The 18916-nt window shown below is 40.1% G+C and overlaps 1 protein-coding gene across 1 annotated transcript in view; it reads left to right on the forward strand.

Moving 5' to 3' along the window:
• Window positions 1-18916, forward strand: part of Sh3rf3 (SH3 domain containing ring finger 3) — a 308575-nt gene that overhangs the window by 195660 nt on the left and 93999 nt on the right. The gene's annotated exons all lie outside the window — the stretch shown is intronic.

Here is an 18916-nt window from a genome sequence, read left to right on the forward strand (position 1 = left end):
AAGCATAGCTGCTGTCAGGGATCCAGAGGAGGAATCACTTTGTGTCTAGGCTATCAACCCTACAATGACCAGCCAGCAACAATCCCTTTCTACTTTGCTGGCAGCCCATGCTGATTTTCTCCCAGAATTATGGAGTAGGACGACGGCCTCCTTGGGGAACAAGTCTTTACTTGGAGAAAGGCCCGGAGAGCATCCTCCACATTTTAAAAAGCAAGTTTCACTTTATATTTAGGGTATGCAACATCTTATAAGATGCTTATTGCAGTTAAGTGGTTACTATAGTATAATAAATTAGCCCATCCATTAGCACACATAGTTACTCATTTTCCTATTGGCAAGGACAGCTGCAGTTTACTCCTGCTACAGAAATCCTTAGTGATTCTACAGCTGTTATTAACCATCATGCTCCCGTGACACCCTAGCTCTTTAACTTGTTCATGCCCCAGTCTACTCCTTTGTTGTCTTTTGACACATTTTTCTCCTCCACACCCGTGGTAGACATTGCTTTATTCTCTCTATATATTTGACTCCTGTAGAGTCCGTAGCGTGGAGAAGATCGTTTAACTCTTCTTTTCTTTATGCATCTGACTCATTTCACAGAGCATCATGTTCTCTAGGTCTGTCCATAGTGCAGCAGATTTAAAGAAGTTGGGATCACATACCTGGAGTCTTGGCACTCAGGAGACTGGGCCTCAAAAACTTAAAGGTCTGGAGTCTGAGGTCCGTGTGGGGAGCATAGTGAGATTATGCTAAGTAAAGAAAACAAACAAACTTGAAAAATAAAGAATTTTCTCAGACTCTACATGCAGGGGTAGGTCCTGACTGTATAGGTGGGAGCCATTTTCCCAGCAGAGATGTGGTACTCTGCTGCCATGCTCTTTGGGCAGGCCTGGTCAGTGGTTAACAGTTTTCAGACATGTTGGTAGAGGGTATGTAGCCATGCAAAAATACTCTCCCGCCTACATGGTGACAGCAAAGTATTTTCCTGCTGAGGTCAGGGGAGGCTTTAGTTCAGAAGGAATGGGGTGCCTGATTTTACAGCAGGAACCAGGCATTCATTGTGACCTCAGAGTCCTCCCCCGGCCCCCATGGCTGCAGTACTGTGCAAGGGGTTTCTACCAAGATTTATACCCCTGCCAGTAGGGAAAACACTTCACCTGTGACCTTTTGGTAATAGTTACTATCTAGCAAAGATTGTGCATAAATTCATGGTGACCCTGGCACTTTTGAGATTTAACAAAAATGTTCAAATAAGCATGTGCCTTTTGGGAGAATTTCTATAGCTCCTCACTTCAATCAGTTATGGCAAAGTGAGAAATAACAACCAAGTGTGGCTTCATCTTATTTCTACTGAAATCGCTCAAATCCCCTCTCTACTGCTTTTTTGTCTTTGAAGTCTTTCCAAGTGAGCAATTAAGGGCTCTAGTTTGACACTATTGAAAACTCTCTTCCCAAGGGGAAGCCAAGGTTTGGTTAGTCACATTTTCTAGATGTCTTCTTTCCCCTTCTTTTAAAAAATACAATATTTTTACTAATCACTTGGGAATTACATTCATGCATATAAAGGATTTTGATCATATCCACGCTCCATTCCTCCCTATAACTCCTCCATGATCTACTTCAAGCCCCCACACAACTTCATGCTCATTCATTCTCTCTCTCTCTCTCTCTCTCTCTCTCTCTCTCTCTCTCTCTCTCTCTCTCTCTCTCTCTCTCTCTCTCTCATAACCCACCAAGTCCAATTTATATTGCCTATATATTCATGGCTCATAAGTTTGCAGTCATCTACTAGAGTGTGGTCAACTTACTAGAAGCCACACCCTTAAGAAATCTTCTGCAGAAGACAATTGTTAGTAACTCCTCAGTTAGGCTGGGAGGCGTCGTGAGCCCCAACCATGCTGGATTTTATACCTGTCTTACATAGGCAACTGTAGCTGCTATAAATTCATGTGTACAGCAGTTATGTCACATCCAGGAGACACTGTTTGTTGTCTTCCCCAACCCCTGACTCTTACAGTAAGTAATTCTGTCCCATCGCCCTCCATGGTCCATGAGACATGGGAAGAGTGAGTAGTATAGATGTCTCATTTATGGCTGAGCATTCCAAGGATACTTTCTCTCTGAACTTTGACCAGTTGAGAGTTTTTGTATTAACTGCCATCTAATCCACAAAGAGACTTCTCTGATGAGGACTTAGAGATGGACTAATCTGATTATACAGATGTGAACATAGAGGGCAGTTTAGAACTATGTCCATTTATCAAAATAATAGTGGCATGTTGACCCCAGTCATGCACTCTTGTCTAGATGTGTATATAGTACCAGGGATTCTTTAGGATCCAGACTTAAACACAATTCAGAAAACTGTTGGTTACCTGCATGACATTCATGCCACTGTTATACTCTATGTGTATCTTACCACGCTAGTCATTATTGTAGCTCATGTAGTTCCCAGCTAGGTAAGATCGTTGATGACTTTTCTCCTTCAGCAGACTGCATGGCACCTTCTGGTACTATGAAAGTGAGCCAGCAAGGAGCAGTCTTCCTACTCGGTGCAAACTTATTTCTCCAGGTCTTGTGACCAAAGTGCGTGGTATTTTTAGCAATAGGGTCTTACAATCCAGTTCTTGTGGGGACCCAAGAGCAATGGTAGTAGTCTGCATTGTTCTGGGGATCCCTGGGATACCTCTGACTTGAGGGGAAGGTATCCCACACCTGACATCAAAGGAAAATTATCACCTGGGTAGGGTAACACCAATTAAATTCATATACATACAAATATGGAGGTTTCCATACGGCTTTTCCAAACATTTAATGTTACTTATTCCTCTTCCAACCCCTCCTCTACTTTACCCTCTTATCCTTTCTCCAATTATACCTCCTCTCCTTGCCCATTTTTTCTCTTCATATCACCTCTGCTTTACTACTGACTACTTCATTAATATCTTTCTTTCTCTACTTTACCAGTGTTTTCCCTGGCTCCAAGTTAAACACAAAGATCTAGGAATTTGATGCTAGGAACCACATATGAGGGAGAACATGAAACGTTTATCTTTCTGGGTTTGGGTTACCTCATTTGGTGTAATGTTTTCAAGTTTCATCCATTTGCCTGAAAACTGAATAGCTGCCATTTGTTTACAGCTGGGTAATGTTCCATTGTACATCTGTACAGCAGTTTCACTATCCATTACATCTAGCTACTGTGAACAAAGCAGCAATTGGACATAAATGAGCATATATCTCCATAGTAGGAAATACAGTCCTTTGAGCATAGGCCCAGGAGAGGTATAGCTGGGTCATATATGGTAGTTCTATTTCTAGTTTTTTGAGGTGCTGACAAATTGGTTTCCATAGTAGCTGCACTAGTTGGCATTCCCACTGGAAATGAATGAGAGTTGCCCTTTCCGGACATCCTCACCAGCATTGGTTGTCATCTATGTTATTAATCAAAGCCATCCCAACTGGGGTGAGATGAAATCTCAAGTATACACATCTTCCTGATGGCTAAAGGCTATGAACATTTTAAAAAATATTTCTCAGCTTCTTCTTCTCTCTCCTCCTCCTCCTTCTTTTCCTCCTTCTTCCTCTTCCCCTTCCTCCCCCTCCTCCTCTCCTCTCCTCCCCTTACTCCTCCTCTTCTCACTGATCCATTACATAGCCTACTTTTGAAATTGGCTTGTTTATGGGTATTTAATTTTTGAGTCCTTTGTATCTTGTAAGTAGTAATTATCTTTCAGATGTATAGAGAGTAAAGACTCCCCCCATCCATTCTGTTGAATGCTTACATTTCCTTTGTAAATTTACACAAAGTCCCATGTGTCAAGTGTTAGTCCTCATGCTTCTGCTACTCAACTCCTATTCAGAAAGTCCATTATGTGCCTATAAGCAGAAGTACATTCCTTACTTTCTCCTCTGTCAAATTCAGGGTATCAGGCCTTGGGTTGAGGTCCTTGATGCATTTGAAGTTGACTTCTGTGCAGAGGGAGAGACAGGATCCAGTTTCATTCTTCTGCTTGTAGCTAGCTAGCTGGAACAGCACCATTTGCTTTTCTTTCTCCAAGGCTTGTGTTTTGAGGTCTATAGGAGTGTGGGTTCCATGAGTCCTCAATTGTTTCCATGGATGAAGGTGTCTGTACTGTGATGGTTTAATGTGGGAGGCCAGCTCCCACCTTTTAAAGGGTTCCTATGAGGAAGAGAGAGGGATAAGAAACGTTTAGATAGAAAGATAGCAAAAAGGAGAAAGACAGAAACACAAGATAGCTTCAGGAGGACCTGGATCAAAACCCACTGGCCCCTTCTGCCTCTTCAAAAGGGCTTTTTATAATATGCTAAAGGGAGAGGCAAAAGACCTCCCATTTGCTAGATCAAAGCACATCACACGGCCAAGTGTAGATCCTTCCAAACAGCTGGTAATCACGTCCATGGTCAAATCATCCCCTTATGCAGCCCTGCTGGATAAAGCAAGCTCAGATCCTCGGACCCTGAGTAAGTTCTCACTAGGAAACCTTTGTGGGTCTCTACAGGTTGATTACCATAGCTCTGCCCTATAACATGAAATCAGGTGATGAAACCTTGAACAGTGTTTTTATTGTCCAGGCTTGTCTTAGCTCTCCTCCGTCTTTTGTGTTTTTATCTGGTTTGGGATTCTGGGTAATACTAAATTCCTAAAAAGAGATTCAGAAGTATTCCTTCCATTTCTACTTTATGGAATAACTTGAGTACTGCTGAGGTCGGTCCCTCTTTTAAGGCCTCCTAGAATTCTGTGCTGAACTCTCTGACCCTGTGCTTTTTTTAGTTAAGAGGTTTTTAAATCACTGCTTCTATCTTGTTGGTTGTTATTGGTATATGTCACCATGCTTTAACTTTGGTAGTTATGTGCATTTAGATATTAATTCATTATTTTTAGATTTTCCAATTTTATGGAATAGTTTTTTAATGTTTCTTGATTTTTTTTTTGAGATTATAATACAATTACTTCATTCACTTTCCCTCCCTTCAAAACCTCCCATTTGTGTACTTGCTCTCTTTCAAATTCATGGCTTCTTTTTCTTTAATTATTGTGTGTGTGTCTTCTTAAATAGACACCTATTCACTCTGAATAATGTTACTTGTGTATGTTTCCAGGCTATGACCACTTGGTATTAGATAACCAATTGTGAGAGCTCTTCCCTGAGAGAGACTATTTCCTTCTCTCAGCATTCCTTAATTGCCTGTAGCTCCTTGTGTAGAGTTGATCCTTTGCAGCCTCCCCCTCCTTACCTTACCCTGTCCACATTATCATGTCTATCGGTGTCCTCATTGTCCAGCTCACTTGGAGGCAGTTGGGTTGATGAGACTTTGTGCGTGTAACTTGTGACATTTCTAGGAGACATAATTTCAGAGCAAATGCCCTGTCCCTTTGAATCTTACAGTCTTTCTCTCTCCTCTTCTAGAATGATCCCTGAGCCTTGGGTGCAGAAGCTGTGTGGTAGATGTATCCCTTGGCCCTGGGGGCTGTAACTGCATTTTCATTGGTTATGGTTTTATGTAGTGATCTCCATCTGTTCCAAAGTGGTCTCCTTGATGAGGAATGAGAACTATACTTATCTGCACATTTAAAGATAAATATTTAGGATAAAGTTCAGGATTATTCTGGTTTATTAAAGTTACAGTTGTAGGTTCCCCTCCAAGGTCCTTGACTTCACTAGCTCTAGTGAAGTTGGCTAGTGTCCAGTACCAGACACAATTTCCCTCTTATTGGATGGTTCTTAGGTCCAATCAGAGAGCTGTTGGTTACTCCCAAGATATAGATGCCACTACTGTACACTTAGGCCTTTCATGCTATGCTGGTCATTGGTTCATAGGCATCATAGTTGGGCAGGACTGTTGTTGGTTGTTTCTCTCCTTTACAATTGTTACAGTAACTTGTGGTACCCTGACAGCTAGTTCTAAAGCAGGAGGAGGTTTTCAAGTCAGATCCCATTCAAGGACTGTAGGTCCTATTTCTACATTTTCCCCCCATTTGGGATGCTGTTGGCCATAGGTTTCTCATAGGTAGCTTTTACTGTGTTGAAGTATTTTCTCTCTAGTCTCTCTACTCTCTCTAGGACTCGTGAAGACGTGTTAGATTTTGTCAAAGGCTTTTTCAGCATCTGTTGAGATGATTGTGTGATTTTTGGTCTTTAAATCCATTTATGTAATTTTATTATACTTACTAACTTGTGTGTGTTGGATCATCTATATCTCATGGATTGTCATGGTGTCATGTCATTTTATGTATGTCTGTATTCTTTTTTATTAGGCATTGTTGTGTTCATCAGGAATATTGGCCTATAGTTTTTTTGTTGTCTCTTTTGTGATGTTGGTATTACAGTGGTACTGACTTCATAGAGGGATCTAGGGGTACTACTTCTGTTTCTATTTTTTGAATAGTTTAAGAAGGATTAGCTATAGATCATCTTCAATAGTCTGGTAGCATTCTGCTGTGTGTGTCCCTGGGCTTTTCTTAGCTGCAAGACTCTTTATTCCTATTCCTATTATCTCATTTGCTATGGTTCTGTTTAGGTTGTTGATCTCTTCTTGGTTTAATTTCAGTGGTTTGGCAAAACTAGAAATTTTCTTTTAGGCTTTCCAACTTAATGCAGTGCAGCCTTTCAAAACTACTCCCTCATAGTATTCTGAGTTTAATTGATGTTATAATGTTTCCCTGTCCATTTCAGATTCTGTTGGTCTGTGTCCTCTCTCACTTTCTTTTGGTTAGTAGGCGAGAGTCTATTCTTCTTTATCTTCTCAATGAACAAGCACTCAGATTTGTTGATTCCTTATATTTTCTTTGTTTTTATTTCATTAATTGCACCTCTGATTTTTTTTTTTTTTTTGCATCTACTGTACTCACATTCGGTTTGTTTTTGTTTTCCCAAGTTTTGAGTTGCATTGTTAAGTCATGTATGTTTACTCTTTCTGATTCTTTTACTATAGTCACTAAAAGCTAATACATTTCCCTTGGAGGACTGCTTTTAATGTGTCTCAGGGGATTTGGTATATTTTCTTTTCCATTTCACTTTGGGAAATGTAGTATTTCTTTCTTGATTTCCTTTTCAATGCATTAATCATTCCATAATGAGTTGTTGGATTTCCATGAGTTTGTGTACTTACCAGAGATTTGTTTCCTGTCAGTTTTAAATTTTATTGCATTAGGGTTAGATAGGATACACAGTTAGTTCAGGGTTTCTGAATTTGCTAAGTTTTTTTTTTTTTTTTAATCACAGGATTTACCGTTTTAGAGAAGCTTTAGTGCACTGCAGTATTTAGGTAAACTACTCTGTAGATAGCTGTTAAATCTATTTGATGTATAATTTAACTCTGTTTTTCTCCTTTTTTGTCCAGATGACCTGTACTGTAGACAATGTGGTCTTGAAATCACCTACTATCATTTGCTTGATGCTAATCTGTGTCTTTAATTCTATTAGTACACATTTTATGAAATAGACTGTACCTGGCATTGGATTTTTTGTTTGTTTGTTTTTAGAAAGTCTGTGAGCATTGGTAGCCCAAATGGGAAAAATTCATCTAAACTACATGTATTTACAAAGACTAACATGTATTATGTGTTTGGGGCAGAACTGTATAATTCCTTATGACTTTTTCAGGTATTCTTAGTATAATGTTGCCCTCTTCTCTCCTCCTTTCAAATTAGAGTGTCCTCATTCCCCCACTTCCCCTTCAGATGGCTTGTAGCCTGCCATTCCCCTCTCACCTCAACGATCTCTTTTGACTTTGCTGGGCTCTGTAATTACCATATGTGTGTATTACTGTATGTACTCACATGTCACGATTTGGAGTTAGCAACCCCAAATGAGAGACAACATGGAACATCTGTCTTCCTGGGTCTGAGTTACCTCACTCAATATGATCTTTTCTAGTTCCTCACCCAATATTGATCTTTCCCGGTTCTGCTTGCATTTAACTGCAGATTTTATTATTTCATTTATCTTTACAGCTGAATAGTAGCCCACAGAGTATATGTACCACATTTTTATTATCTGCTCATCAGTTGAAGGACATTTATTTCCATTTTCTAGATATTTATAGTAGAATGGCAATGAACATGTCTGAGCAATATCTGTGGAGTAGAATGTTGAGTCTTCTGGGCATATGCTAAGGAGTGGTCTAGCTAAGTCATAAGGTAGATCTATCTTTAGACTTCTAAGAATTCTTCACACTCTTCCCATATGTGCTCTGCCAGTCAGCAATCCTACCAAGAATGGATGATGGTCTCCCTTTCCCCACATTCTCTCCAACATTTGTTGTCATTGTTTCATTGAATTTAGACATTCCAATGGGTGTAAGAGGAAATGGCAAAACAGTTTTAAGTTGCACTCCCCTAATGGCTAAATATGTTGAACACTCTTTAAAAGATATTTCCTAGCCATTTTGTTTCTTATTTTGAGAGCTCTCTGTTTCAGATCCATAGCCCATTTCTTAATTGGGCCATTTGCTTTCTTAACTCTTTGTAGATCATGGATATATTCCCCTGCTAGATGTGTGGCTGGCAAAGATGCAGTTTGTAGACTTCATTGATTGGTTGTCTGTTTGTTTTTTCCGCTGTGTAGATAATTTTTAGTTTTAAAAATAACACTTGTCAATTGTTGGTTTCAATTCCTAGGCAAATGGAGCCCTCTTTAAAAAGTCCTTCCAGGCCCCCACATCATGTAGGGCACTGCTTATGTTTTCTTCTGACATTTTCAGTGTTTCGGGTTTTACATTGAGGTCTTTGATTCATCTGGAGTTAGTTTCTGTGCAAGGTCACAGATATGAGCCTAATTTCATTCTTCTGCAGAGAGAATTCTAGTTTTCCCAGGACCATTTGTCACGGGGTAGAGAAGAAGGTGCTCTAGAGAAGGAGATATTAGGTCACAGTTTCTATGAAGGGGGAAAGTGGAGAACCAACCTTAACTGAGAACAGGGGGAACAGGAGGGGACAGAAGAATAGCACCAAGGATATTTGAAAAGTCACAGGGAATCCTATAGTTTTATGTTTCCTTAAAATTACACACACACACACACACACACACACACACACACACACACACACACACATCTATATTTTTATGATATGTCACTTAAGGTAACAGTATTCCCCACAACATTAAGTATTTAATAAAACTCCCAGTACCAGACATGAGAAACATCCTTTTTAGTTTTTAATTAGGGGAGCCCAAGATACTCCTAAAATACTATGGGCTTTGTGATTGCCCTTCATTTTCTACCAGATATTAGAAGTGAGGCCCTATGACTGAAGACGCAACCCAGTCAGGATACAGGATGTAAAAGACCCAAGGTGGATCTTTCTGAGGACTACCTCTCACAGTACCAGAAAGAGCTATGCAGGCTTCCAATGGAGAAAAACAATCAGTAGTCGTACCCACCTCTAATGCCTACAAGCCACAACAATGACAAGAATGGCAAGCTATCCCACAATGTACAATAGTGGCACTTATGTCCTAGGAGTAACCAATAGTCACCTAATTGGACTCCATTAGGAGGGAATAGACAACTATCATTGCTGGTGAGACCAAAGACCCTAAGGGGAACCTGCTATTTCCAGTTTCCTAAACTAGTATATGTTTAACTGCATTCTAAATACTTACCATATCAAGATGTTAGTTCTCACCCCTTATCAAAGGAACTTCTTTTACTGCAGATGGACCATTACACAAATCCACAACCAGTCACACGGCAGAAAACAACTGACCATGGGGTACTCAGTTCTAACTGATACATCTGCAGTATAAGCCCTACAGCTAAAGCCCGGGGAATATCACAGAAGAGGGGGTGAGAATAGTGTAAGAGCCAGAGGACCAGGGCATATGCTGTGAGATAGGATTTCTGTATAGGGCAGGGAGGCAGTGCTTAGGAAATCTAGATAACACGTTACTTAAACAGGACCAAAAACATGACACCAGCAGTTGACATGCCACAGTGGATGGGGGGAACCTCACAAGACCCTACTCCTGGATGAGGAGCTCAGGCAGTTCTCTTCTGAGAATGAGTCTTCTTTAGGGACAAGCCCTCTGCTCTGCTTTAAAATCCCAATGTGGGATCAGCCCTAATCACATATAAGCAATACTGAAGGGACTCAGCAAGTGGCATTTGTAAATTTTTATATATAATATATATATATATATATAACATATATATGTTATACTAATTAAATAAGTCATGGATTTTGAAGTAGGAGTGACATGGAAGAAGGAGAGGGAAAATTATGTAAATATAGAACTTATGTATGAAAAAGAAAAAAAAAGAACCCATTTCGAAACTAGCACACGGAAGCAAACAGAGTTCGCAGAAGTAGAAATACAAATGTCTGAGGGACATTTCTTTAAATGTTCAACATCCTTGGACAACTGGAAAATGCAAATTAAAACCACTTTGTGATGTCATCTTACCATATCAGAAAGGCTAAGATGAAACACAGAAATCGACCAATGACCAATGCTGGCATGGGTATGGAGAAAGGGAACACTGACTCACTTCTGAGGGGATGCGTAAACTTGTGTAGCCACTAGGGAAACCAGTGTGGTAGTTTCTCAAATGGCCAGAACTATGTCTATGAAATAGTCCAGTTATACCATTCTTATGCAAAGTATTCCATATCTTACTTTATGTTCATTCATGTTCATTGCTATTCTCTTCACAATATCCAGAAAATGGAAACACCTGGATGCCCATCATCTGATTAATGGATAATGAAAACATAATACGTTTACACAATGGACTATTATTCCATTATTACGAAAAATGAAATTATGTTTGCCCACATGCACAGGTGACCTGCTACTTCGCACTCTGGGACCCCCATGCTGCGGCCATGGCTCCTGGTCATCTCCCCTGTTCATTGTGTCTGACATATCTAGCCTTGTGGAATTTGCCAGAAACCATGTGGCTCTTGGTTTGAATCTAATCACTTCCAGAGGCACAGCAAAGGCACTGAGGGATGCTGGCCTGGCTAAGCTAACAAGAGGTTCCCTCAGTGTTGCAGGGGGTGTGAGGGGTGGGAGTGGGGCAGGACAGGGCATGCACTATTCCAGAAGATGATGCTGACATGGTCAGATTCTATTTCAGCCTTGTGAGAGTCATTTCCTATAATCAAATTCAGGGCTGAAATCAATGATACAGAGGCAAACAAACAAACAAAAAATACAAAGAATCAAGGAAATGAATGGTTGGTTCTTTGAGAAAAATCAACCAGATTGACAGACCTGAGGGAGAAAATTCAAATTAATAAAATTTGAGATGAAAAGGGAGACATTACAATGTACACTGGGGGAATCCATAAAATCACATATACTTTACACATATGCTGTAGAATATAGATTTTTAATCTAATGGAAGGAAATGGGGGTAATGGGGGACTCTAATTAGTGAATGGGGAGGAAGATAAATACAGAAGGAGGGAAGAGGGTAAGGATGTCTGAAAGTCCTAAGCCATCATACAATAAATTATCTACCAAAAATACCTATTATATATATATATATGTGTGTGTGTGTGTATGTATACATATATATGTCAATGTATAAATATATATGTATAGTTTAAATGAAATTTTCCTATCTGGGCTGGCAATGCTCCTCCAAAGGGCCATCTGAAAAAACAACAAGTGGCATGATGAACAAACAGGACCATTAATATGGGAGAGTGGGGGGAGCATATCACAGGGTGTGGAGGGAGGAAAAGGAAAGGAGGAAATGATCTAATTATAATCTCAATTTTTAAAAATTCTGTATTCTACCAAACTGGAACTCCTAAAGGAAATGGATGAATTTCTTGATTTATACAACTTACCAAATTTAAATCAAGATGAAATAAACAATTCAAACAGATCCAAAACCCCTAGTAAAATAGAAGCAGTAATTAAGACTCTCCAAATCAAATAAATAAAAAAGCCCAGGGCAGATGGAGTCAGTGCAGAATTCTACCAGACCTTCAAAGAACTGCTGGCAGTAGTCATCAGATTATTCTGCAAAATAGAAACTGAAGGGATAGTTCTTATTTCTTTTTATGAAGCCACTATATCCTGGTACCAAAAATGAAAGAAAGAACCAACAATAAAAGAAAATTACAGAGCAGTATCCCTTGTGAAAAGAGATGCAAAAAGTCTTCATAAAATACTTGCAAACTGAATTCAAGAAAACATCAAAAAGATTATCTACTATGACCAAGTTGGCTTCATCGCATAGATGCAGGGATGGTTCAACATACATAAATCAATAAACTTAATCCACTACATAAGCAGACTGAAATATGAGGGAAAATGATCCTTTCATTAGATGTAGAAAAGGCCTTTGACAAAATCCAACATCCATGCATGATTAAAAGACCTAGAGAGTCTAGAGATACAAGGAACATATCTCAACATAATAAAGGCAGTTTATAGCAAGCCAACAGCCAGCATCATGCTAAATGAAGAGAAACTCAAAGCATTTCCACCAAAATCAGGAAGAAGATAAGGATGTCCACCTATTCAATATAGTACGTGAAGTCTTAGCTGAATCAACAAGACAACTGAAGGATAGCGAGGGGTACCAGTAGGAAAGGAAGAAGGCAGAGTATCCTTTTGCAGGTGGTATGATTTTATATGTGAAAGACCCTATTGACTCTGCCAGGAAACTTCTACAGCTGATAAACACCTTCAGTAAAGTAGCAGGATACAAAATTAACACATAAATGTCAGTAGCCTTCCTCTATACAGATGACAAATATACTAAGAAATCCGTAAAAACATACCTTTCACAATAGCCTCAAAAAGATACTTTGGGATTACTCTAACCAAGCAAGTGAAAAACTCATATAATAAAAACTCTAAGACATTGAAGAAAAAACTGAAGGTGACACCAGAAGACAGAAAGATCTCCCATGTTTGTGGCTCAGTAGGATTAATATTGTAAAAATGGCCATCTTACCAAAAGTAATCTACAGAATCAGCAAAATCTCCATCAAAATTCCAACACAGTTCTTAGCAGAAAATAAAAACAGATTCTTCAACTCCATACAGAAATACAAAACAACCCAGGAGAGCTAAATCAGCCCTGAAGAGAAAACCAAAATCAAAACTGCTGGAGGTATCACCGTCTGAGATTTCAGGTTGTTATTTCAGAGTAATGAAAACAATATGACATTTGCATAAATCACACATGTTGATCAGTGGAATAGAATTGAAGACCTAGACATATCAGGTGTCTATAGGTGTGTAGAATTTTGTCCATGAAGCCATAGCTACACAGTGGAGAAAAGGCACCATCTCCCACAGATGTTGCTGGTCAGACTGGATGGCTACATGTAGAGTAATGTAAATAAATCCACATTTATTGTACAAAAATCAGCTCCAAAAAGATCAAGGAGCTCCTCAATGTAAGACCAGATATACTGAACCTGATGAAAGAGAAAGTGGGAAATAGGTTTGAACTCATTGGACAGGAAAAGACTTTCTGAATAGACACCAGTGGCATACATAGTCACTATGATCAATAGTTAAGAAATAGGACCCTATGAAGCTAAAAGCTTCTGTGCAGCAAAAGACATCATCATTTGAGCAAAGCAGCAGCCTACAGAATAGCAACATGTACCAATGTATGTATAAATGTACCAATTATACATCTGATAGATTAGTGTAATATATATATATATATATATAAACATTTAAGAAATAGCCAACATCCTTAGCCATCAGGGAAATTAAAAGTACTTTGAGATTTTGTCTTAGCCCAGTCAGAATGGCAAAACAGTAAAACAAGTAACAGTATATGCTGGCTAGGTTGAGGGGAAAGGGGAAAGTTTATCCATTGTTAGTGTGACTACAAACTGGTACATCCACTATGGAAATCAATGTGGAGCTTCCTCAGGAAGCTGAGAATTGATCTATCTCAAGATCCAGCTATACCACTCTTGGAGATATACCCAAAGGACTCTACATCTTTCTATGGAGATAAATGCTCATCCATGCTCATTGTTGCTGTATTCACAATAGCCAGAAATTGGAAACAGTCCATCAATTGAGTGATGAAAATATGGTACATTCACACAATGGAATTTTATTCAGCTGTTAAGAAAAATACAATTATAAAATTTGCAGGTAAATGGATAGAACTAGAAACAGTCATCCAGAGTAAGGTAACCTAGACCCAGAAAACAAACTTTGCATGTTATCTCTTGTGGATATTAGCTTATAAGCTGTAGATATGTGTGTGGTTCTGACACAAATCCCACAGAAGTTATGTAGCTAGTAAGGAACCAAAGGGGAAGAAATTACCTTCCAAGGAGGAGAAAATAAAGGAGATTTGTGAAGAAATAAAAGGGAAATTATAATAAGAGGATTAAATGGGGAGGGAGATGGGAGGTCAAGGTGAAGAAAGGAATATGGGAAGGGACAACTAACACTGAAAAGCCACAAGTACTGTAGGAGCATCCAAAAATATATGCCTATATGAAAATAATTTAAATGAAGTCATCGTATGTCTAGCCCAAACTAGGTATCTTATACTACCAAGGAGGACATCCAGTGCCAGAAATTGTAGCTAGAATTTTCCTGTCTTGCCCACAGTCAGGACAAATCTTTGTAACCCACCAGTCCCACAGCCGCTCAGAACCAACCAAGTAAACACAGAGACTTATATTGCTTACAAACTGTATGGCCATGGCAGGCTTCTTGCTAACTATTCTTATAGCTTAAATTAATCCATTTCTATAAATCTAACCGTGGCTTACCGGCATTTTCACATTCTGCTTGTCCTGGCAGTGGCTGGCAGTGACTCCTTCTGCCTTCCTGTTCTTTCTTTTCTCCTCTCTGTTAGTCCCGCCTTTACTTCCTGCCTAGCCACTGGCCAATCAGTGTTTTATTTATTGACCAATCAGAGCAACACATTTGCCATACAGAACATCCCACAGCACTCCCCTCCCCTTTTTTTTTTTTCAAAAAGGAAGGTTTTAACCTTAACAAAGTAAAATTACATATAATTTGGGAATTTGGGCGTAGCTTCTCATACTACTTCCTGCTGGAGGGGGGATGCTGTATCTTATGGGGACACAAAGAAAATTTTAGGATCATGGAATAGTCCATGAGGCTGTATTGTCTGAGCCAGCTGCCTTCAAACCATTCTGGATGTTGGATCATCTGGGCCATGGTGTCATCAGAGCCCTTTCAGGGGGTCTTGGCTGGTCAAACCTGTTGTACTTTAATCTGGAACAAATCCATAGCCTCTGGCTTTCTGTGGGAACAAAAGCAGAACCTCCTTTCCAAAGCAACATATCCTTATATCCAAATTTTGAAGTCAAGGTACCTTTAAAATACACATTTTGGCATAACTCAACAGCTTTTGCAATCAAATGTTTTTCTTCAGTTAAAAATCCCAAAGACAATCCAGATTCTCTGTGTAATATTCATCTTTATGTGGCTTATTTTTTATATTAATTTTACTGTCTCTTTAAAGACTTTTTTTAAAACTATGTATTTATTTATATAACTGTATATATCACCTTTTTTGTCTCTTTCAAGCCTACGTATATTTTACACACATTGTAAACTATTACATCTGAATCTGTCTTATTGTGAATCTATTGCTTTAAACTGCAGCATTTGTAAGACTGAAACGGCGCTATGGCTGCTGGCTCTGCCCACCTCAGCTTCCCAACATGGCGGTGGTACATTTACCATCATCTCTGGGAACTATCATGGGTCTATGCTTTTATCCAAGCAGCATGTAGCCCAGAAACCTCTTTTTTTGTTTTGTACTAGCAAAGGCTAAATCTACCACGCAGCTTAATGTGCCACTTGCAGAGGCCTCATTCCCGCCATACTGCAGGTTGAACACACATGCCAGGAACCCACAAGTAGCTCAAACCGGCAGCTGCTGCTCATTTGAGAGAGACAATTAGGAAGCTGTTTTTAGCTCCGTTTTAGAATCTTTTCTCAGGTTTTAGGTAGACACTCTTGCCAACTCATTGGGTGCCATTTGTAGCTAGAGTTTTCCTGCCTTGCCCACAGTCAGGACAAATCTTTGTCATCCACCAGTCCCACAGCTGCTCAGAACCAACCAAGTAAACACAGAGACTTATATTGCTTACAAACTGTATGGCCATGGCAGGCTTCTTGCTAACTATTCTTATAGCTTAAATTAATCCATTTCTATAAATCTAACCGTGGCTTACCGGCATCTTCACATGCTGCTTGTCCTGGCAGTGGCTGGCAGTGACTCCTTCTGCCTTCCTGTTCTTTCTTTTCTCCTCTCTGTTAGTCCCGCCTATACTTCCTGCCTAGCCACTGGCCAATCAGTGTTTTATTTATTGACCAATCAGAGCAACACATTTGCCATACAGAATATCCCACAGCAAGAAATAGACCACATCTTGTTGCTTCATTCACCAAAAGGGTCCCATAGACACCCCTCCAAACATCACAGGCTCTTGCCAAGGCTCTTTGTTGCTCTCCATAACCTGCAGACACATCTCCTATTGCTGAAGACACAACTTACTTATGTAATTGAACATGGGAGACATTGAACGGGTGCCCAACTAAAAGCTTCAACCCTCCTGGCTAGTTTTCATGGTTCTAGAAGGTACCTGGAATGTTACTAGAGGAGAAATGTAATAATCCATTTCACCCAACTACAAACCCTGTGACCCACAAAAGTGACCTGCCTACAAGATATTCTCACACAACAGTGGTGCAAATGTTATAGGAGTAACTAACCACTCTTTGGATTTGGAACCCATGCATGACACTGCTAAAGTGGCCCAGTTCCCGAGATTAGCTAGCTCATAGGCCTAGGGGGAAACCTGCTATTATGCTGCTAAGTGAACATAGCAATATAATGACTTTTAATGACATTGATATAACCAATAGTGCTATGGGATGGTCTGTATGTCAAATTGCTCTGATTGGTCAATAAATAAAACACTGATTGGCCAGTGGCCAGGCAGGAAGTAGGTGGAACAAGGAGAGAGGAGAATTCTGGGAAGCGGAAGGCTGAGGCAGAGAGACACTGCCAGCGGCCGCCATGATAAGAAGCATGTGAAGACACCGGTAAGCCACCAGCCACGTGGCAAGGTATAGATTTATGGAAATGGATTAATTTAAGATATAAGAACAGTTAGCAAGAAGCCTGCCACGGCCATACAGTTTGTAAGCAATATAAGTCTCTGTGTTTACTTGGTTGGGTCTGAGCAGCTGTGGGACTGGAGGGTGACAAAGATTTGTCCTGACTGTGGGCAAGGCAGGAAAACTCGAGCAACACAATAGAGCATAGCATCACTCAGCCCTCATCAGAGAACCTTCTTGCAGTGGATGGAGATTAACAAAGAGATCTGCAGCTAGTCAATGTGAAGAGAGTGAGAGACTTTGAAGCATTCAACCCCATATGGGATATCTTTGTCAGATCCCTCCACACAAGGCTCAGGGATCCATGGGAAAGAGGAGCAAGATTTTAACAGAACTAGTACTCATGGACTCACAGAGACTATGACAGTTCACCCAAGATCTGTACAGATTCAAAGCTGACAAAACCCCATTACTGAAGGGTACTGTGTCTGATACTAGATGGGTAAAGTAACCATCGATCTCACCCAGCTGTAAACACTGACATATAGTAATAACTGACCTAGCAAGACATGCTTACTAGTGCAGTAGTAACATGAATGTCATGGGAATGACCAACCACTTTCTGATTGGATATGAACTCCACCCCCACTAGTTCAAAGCCACACTCGGCACTGTTATCTGGGCTAAGAACTGGAGAACCTACTTATATTGCTTTTCTCAATAGACATAGTATTAAACCAACTCCAAATGACTTATTGTTAAACCTATAGATTCGTGGATCTCTTAACCCTCCTCAGAGAAGTTTCCTTTTGTAATAGATGACGATTAACACAGAACTCCACCACTGGTCAAGATGTGAATGAGAGGCTGAGATTTCTTGTCTCTGAATGGGATATCTATATGACATCCATTCTTCCTCCGGTTCGGGGATCATTGCAGAAGATGGGATGGAGACACTGTAAAAGCCAGAGGGGGCGGATGACTAGAAGAACAGTTCTCCAGACACAACAGAGCACTTAAACACTTGAATGCATAGCAGTTGTGATAGCGTGCACAATGCACAAGTTGAGCCAGACCAAATCCCAGCATGGAGAGGGAAGGTGGTCACAAAGTCTTACCTCTAGCTATGGAGCTACTACCAATTAATCGCTTCCCAGAGAGGAAGAGTCAGTCTTCGTAAAGTTATGTCCTTAGTAGGTTGACTGTGATCCAGTGGAAGACCACACATCTAAAGTGTATGGGCAACGCAAACTTGTATTTGATGTTTTGTTTTAAGAGGGATACAAAGCTGGGAGTTGAATCTAGGAGGAGTTAAAGAAGACGGGTCAATATGATCAAAGTACGTTGGATGAAATTCTCAAGGAACTAACAAAAAAAGAAAATGAGTTAGTGAGGTGGCTTGGTGGTTAATAGCACTTGATGTTCTTGCAGAGGACACCAGTTTAGTTCCCAGGATCCAGGTCAGGTGGCTCACAACTGCATACAACTTCTCCTCCAGGGCAGCTGATGCCCTCTTCTGGCCTCTGAGAGCACTTTCATATATGTGGCATGTCCCCACAACACACACACACTCACACTCACACGCACACGCGCACGGACATGCACATATGCACGAGCGCATGCACACACCTTTCAAATCTACTTTTTTAAAGGAGAAAAACAAAAGAAATGCAGGAAATTGGATACCATCTCAAATCTGCAGAGCCAGAGCCAGCCAGCAGCTTTAGAAAATTCTGGGCATTCTGAAGCACTCCAGCAGAGGAAGTGGCTTAAAGTCTTTGTTCACTGTACCATCTCAGCACATATAGCCTAGGTAGACAAGGCAGGAACTCAGTCAGTAC

Source organism: Peromyscus leucopus, chromosome 16_21 (assembly GCF_004664715.2).
Source record: "Peromyscus leucopus breed LL Stock chromosome 16_21, UCI_PerLeu_2.1, whole genome shotgun sequence".
Taxonomy (NCBI): domain Eukaryota; kingdom Metazoa; phylum Chordata; class Mammalia; order Rodentia; family Cricetidae; genus Peromyscus; species Peromyscus leucopus.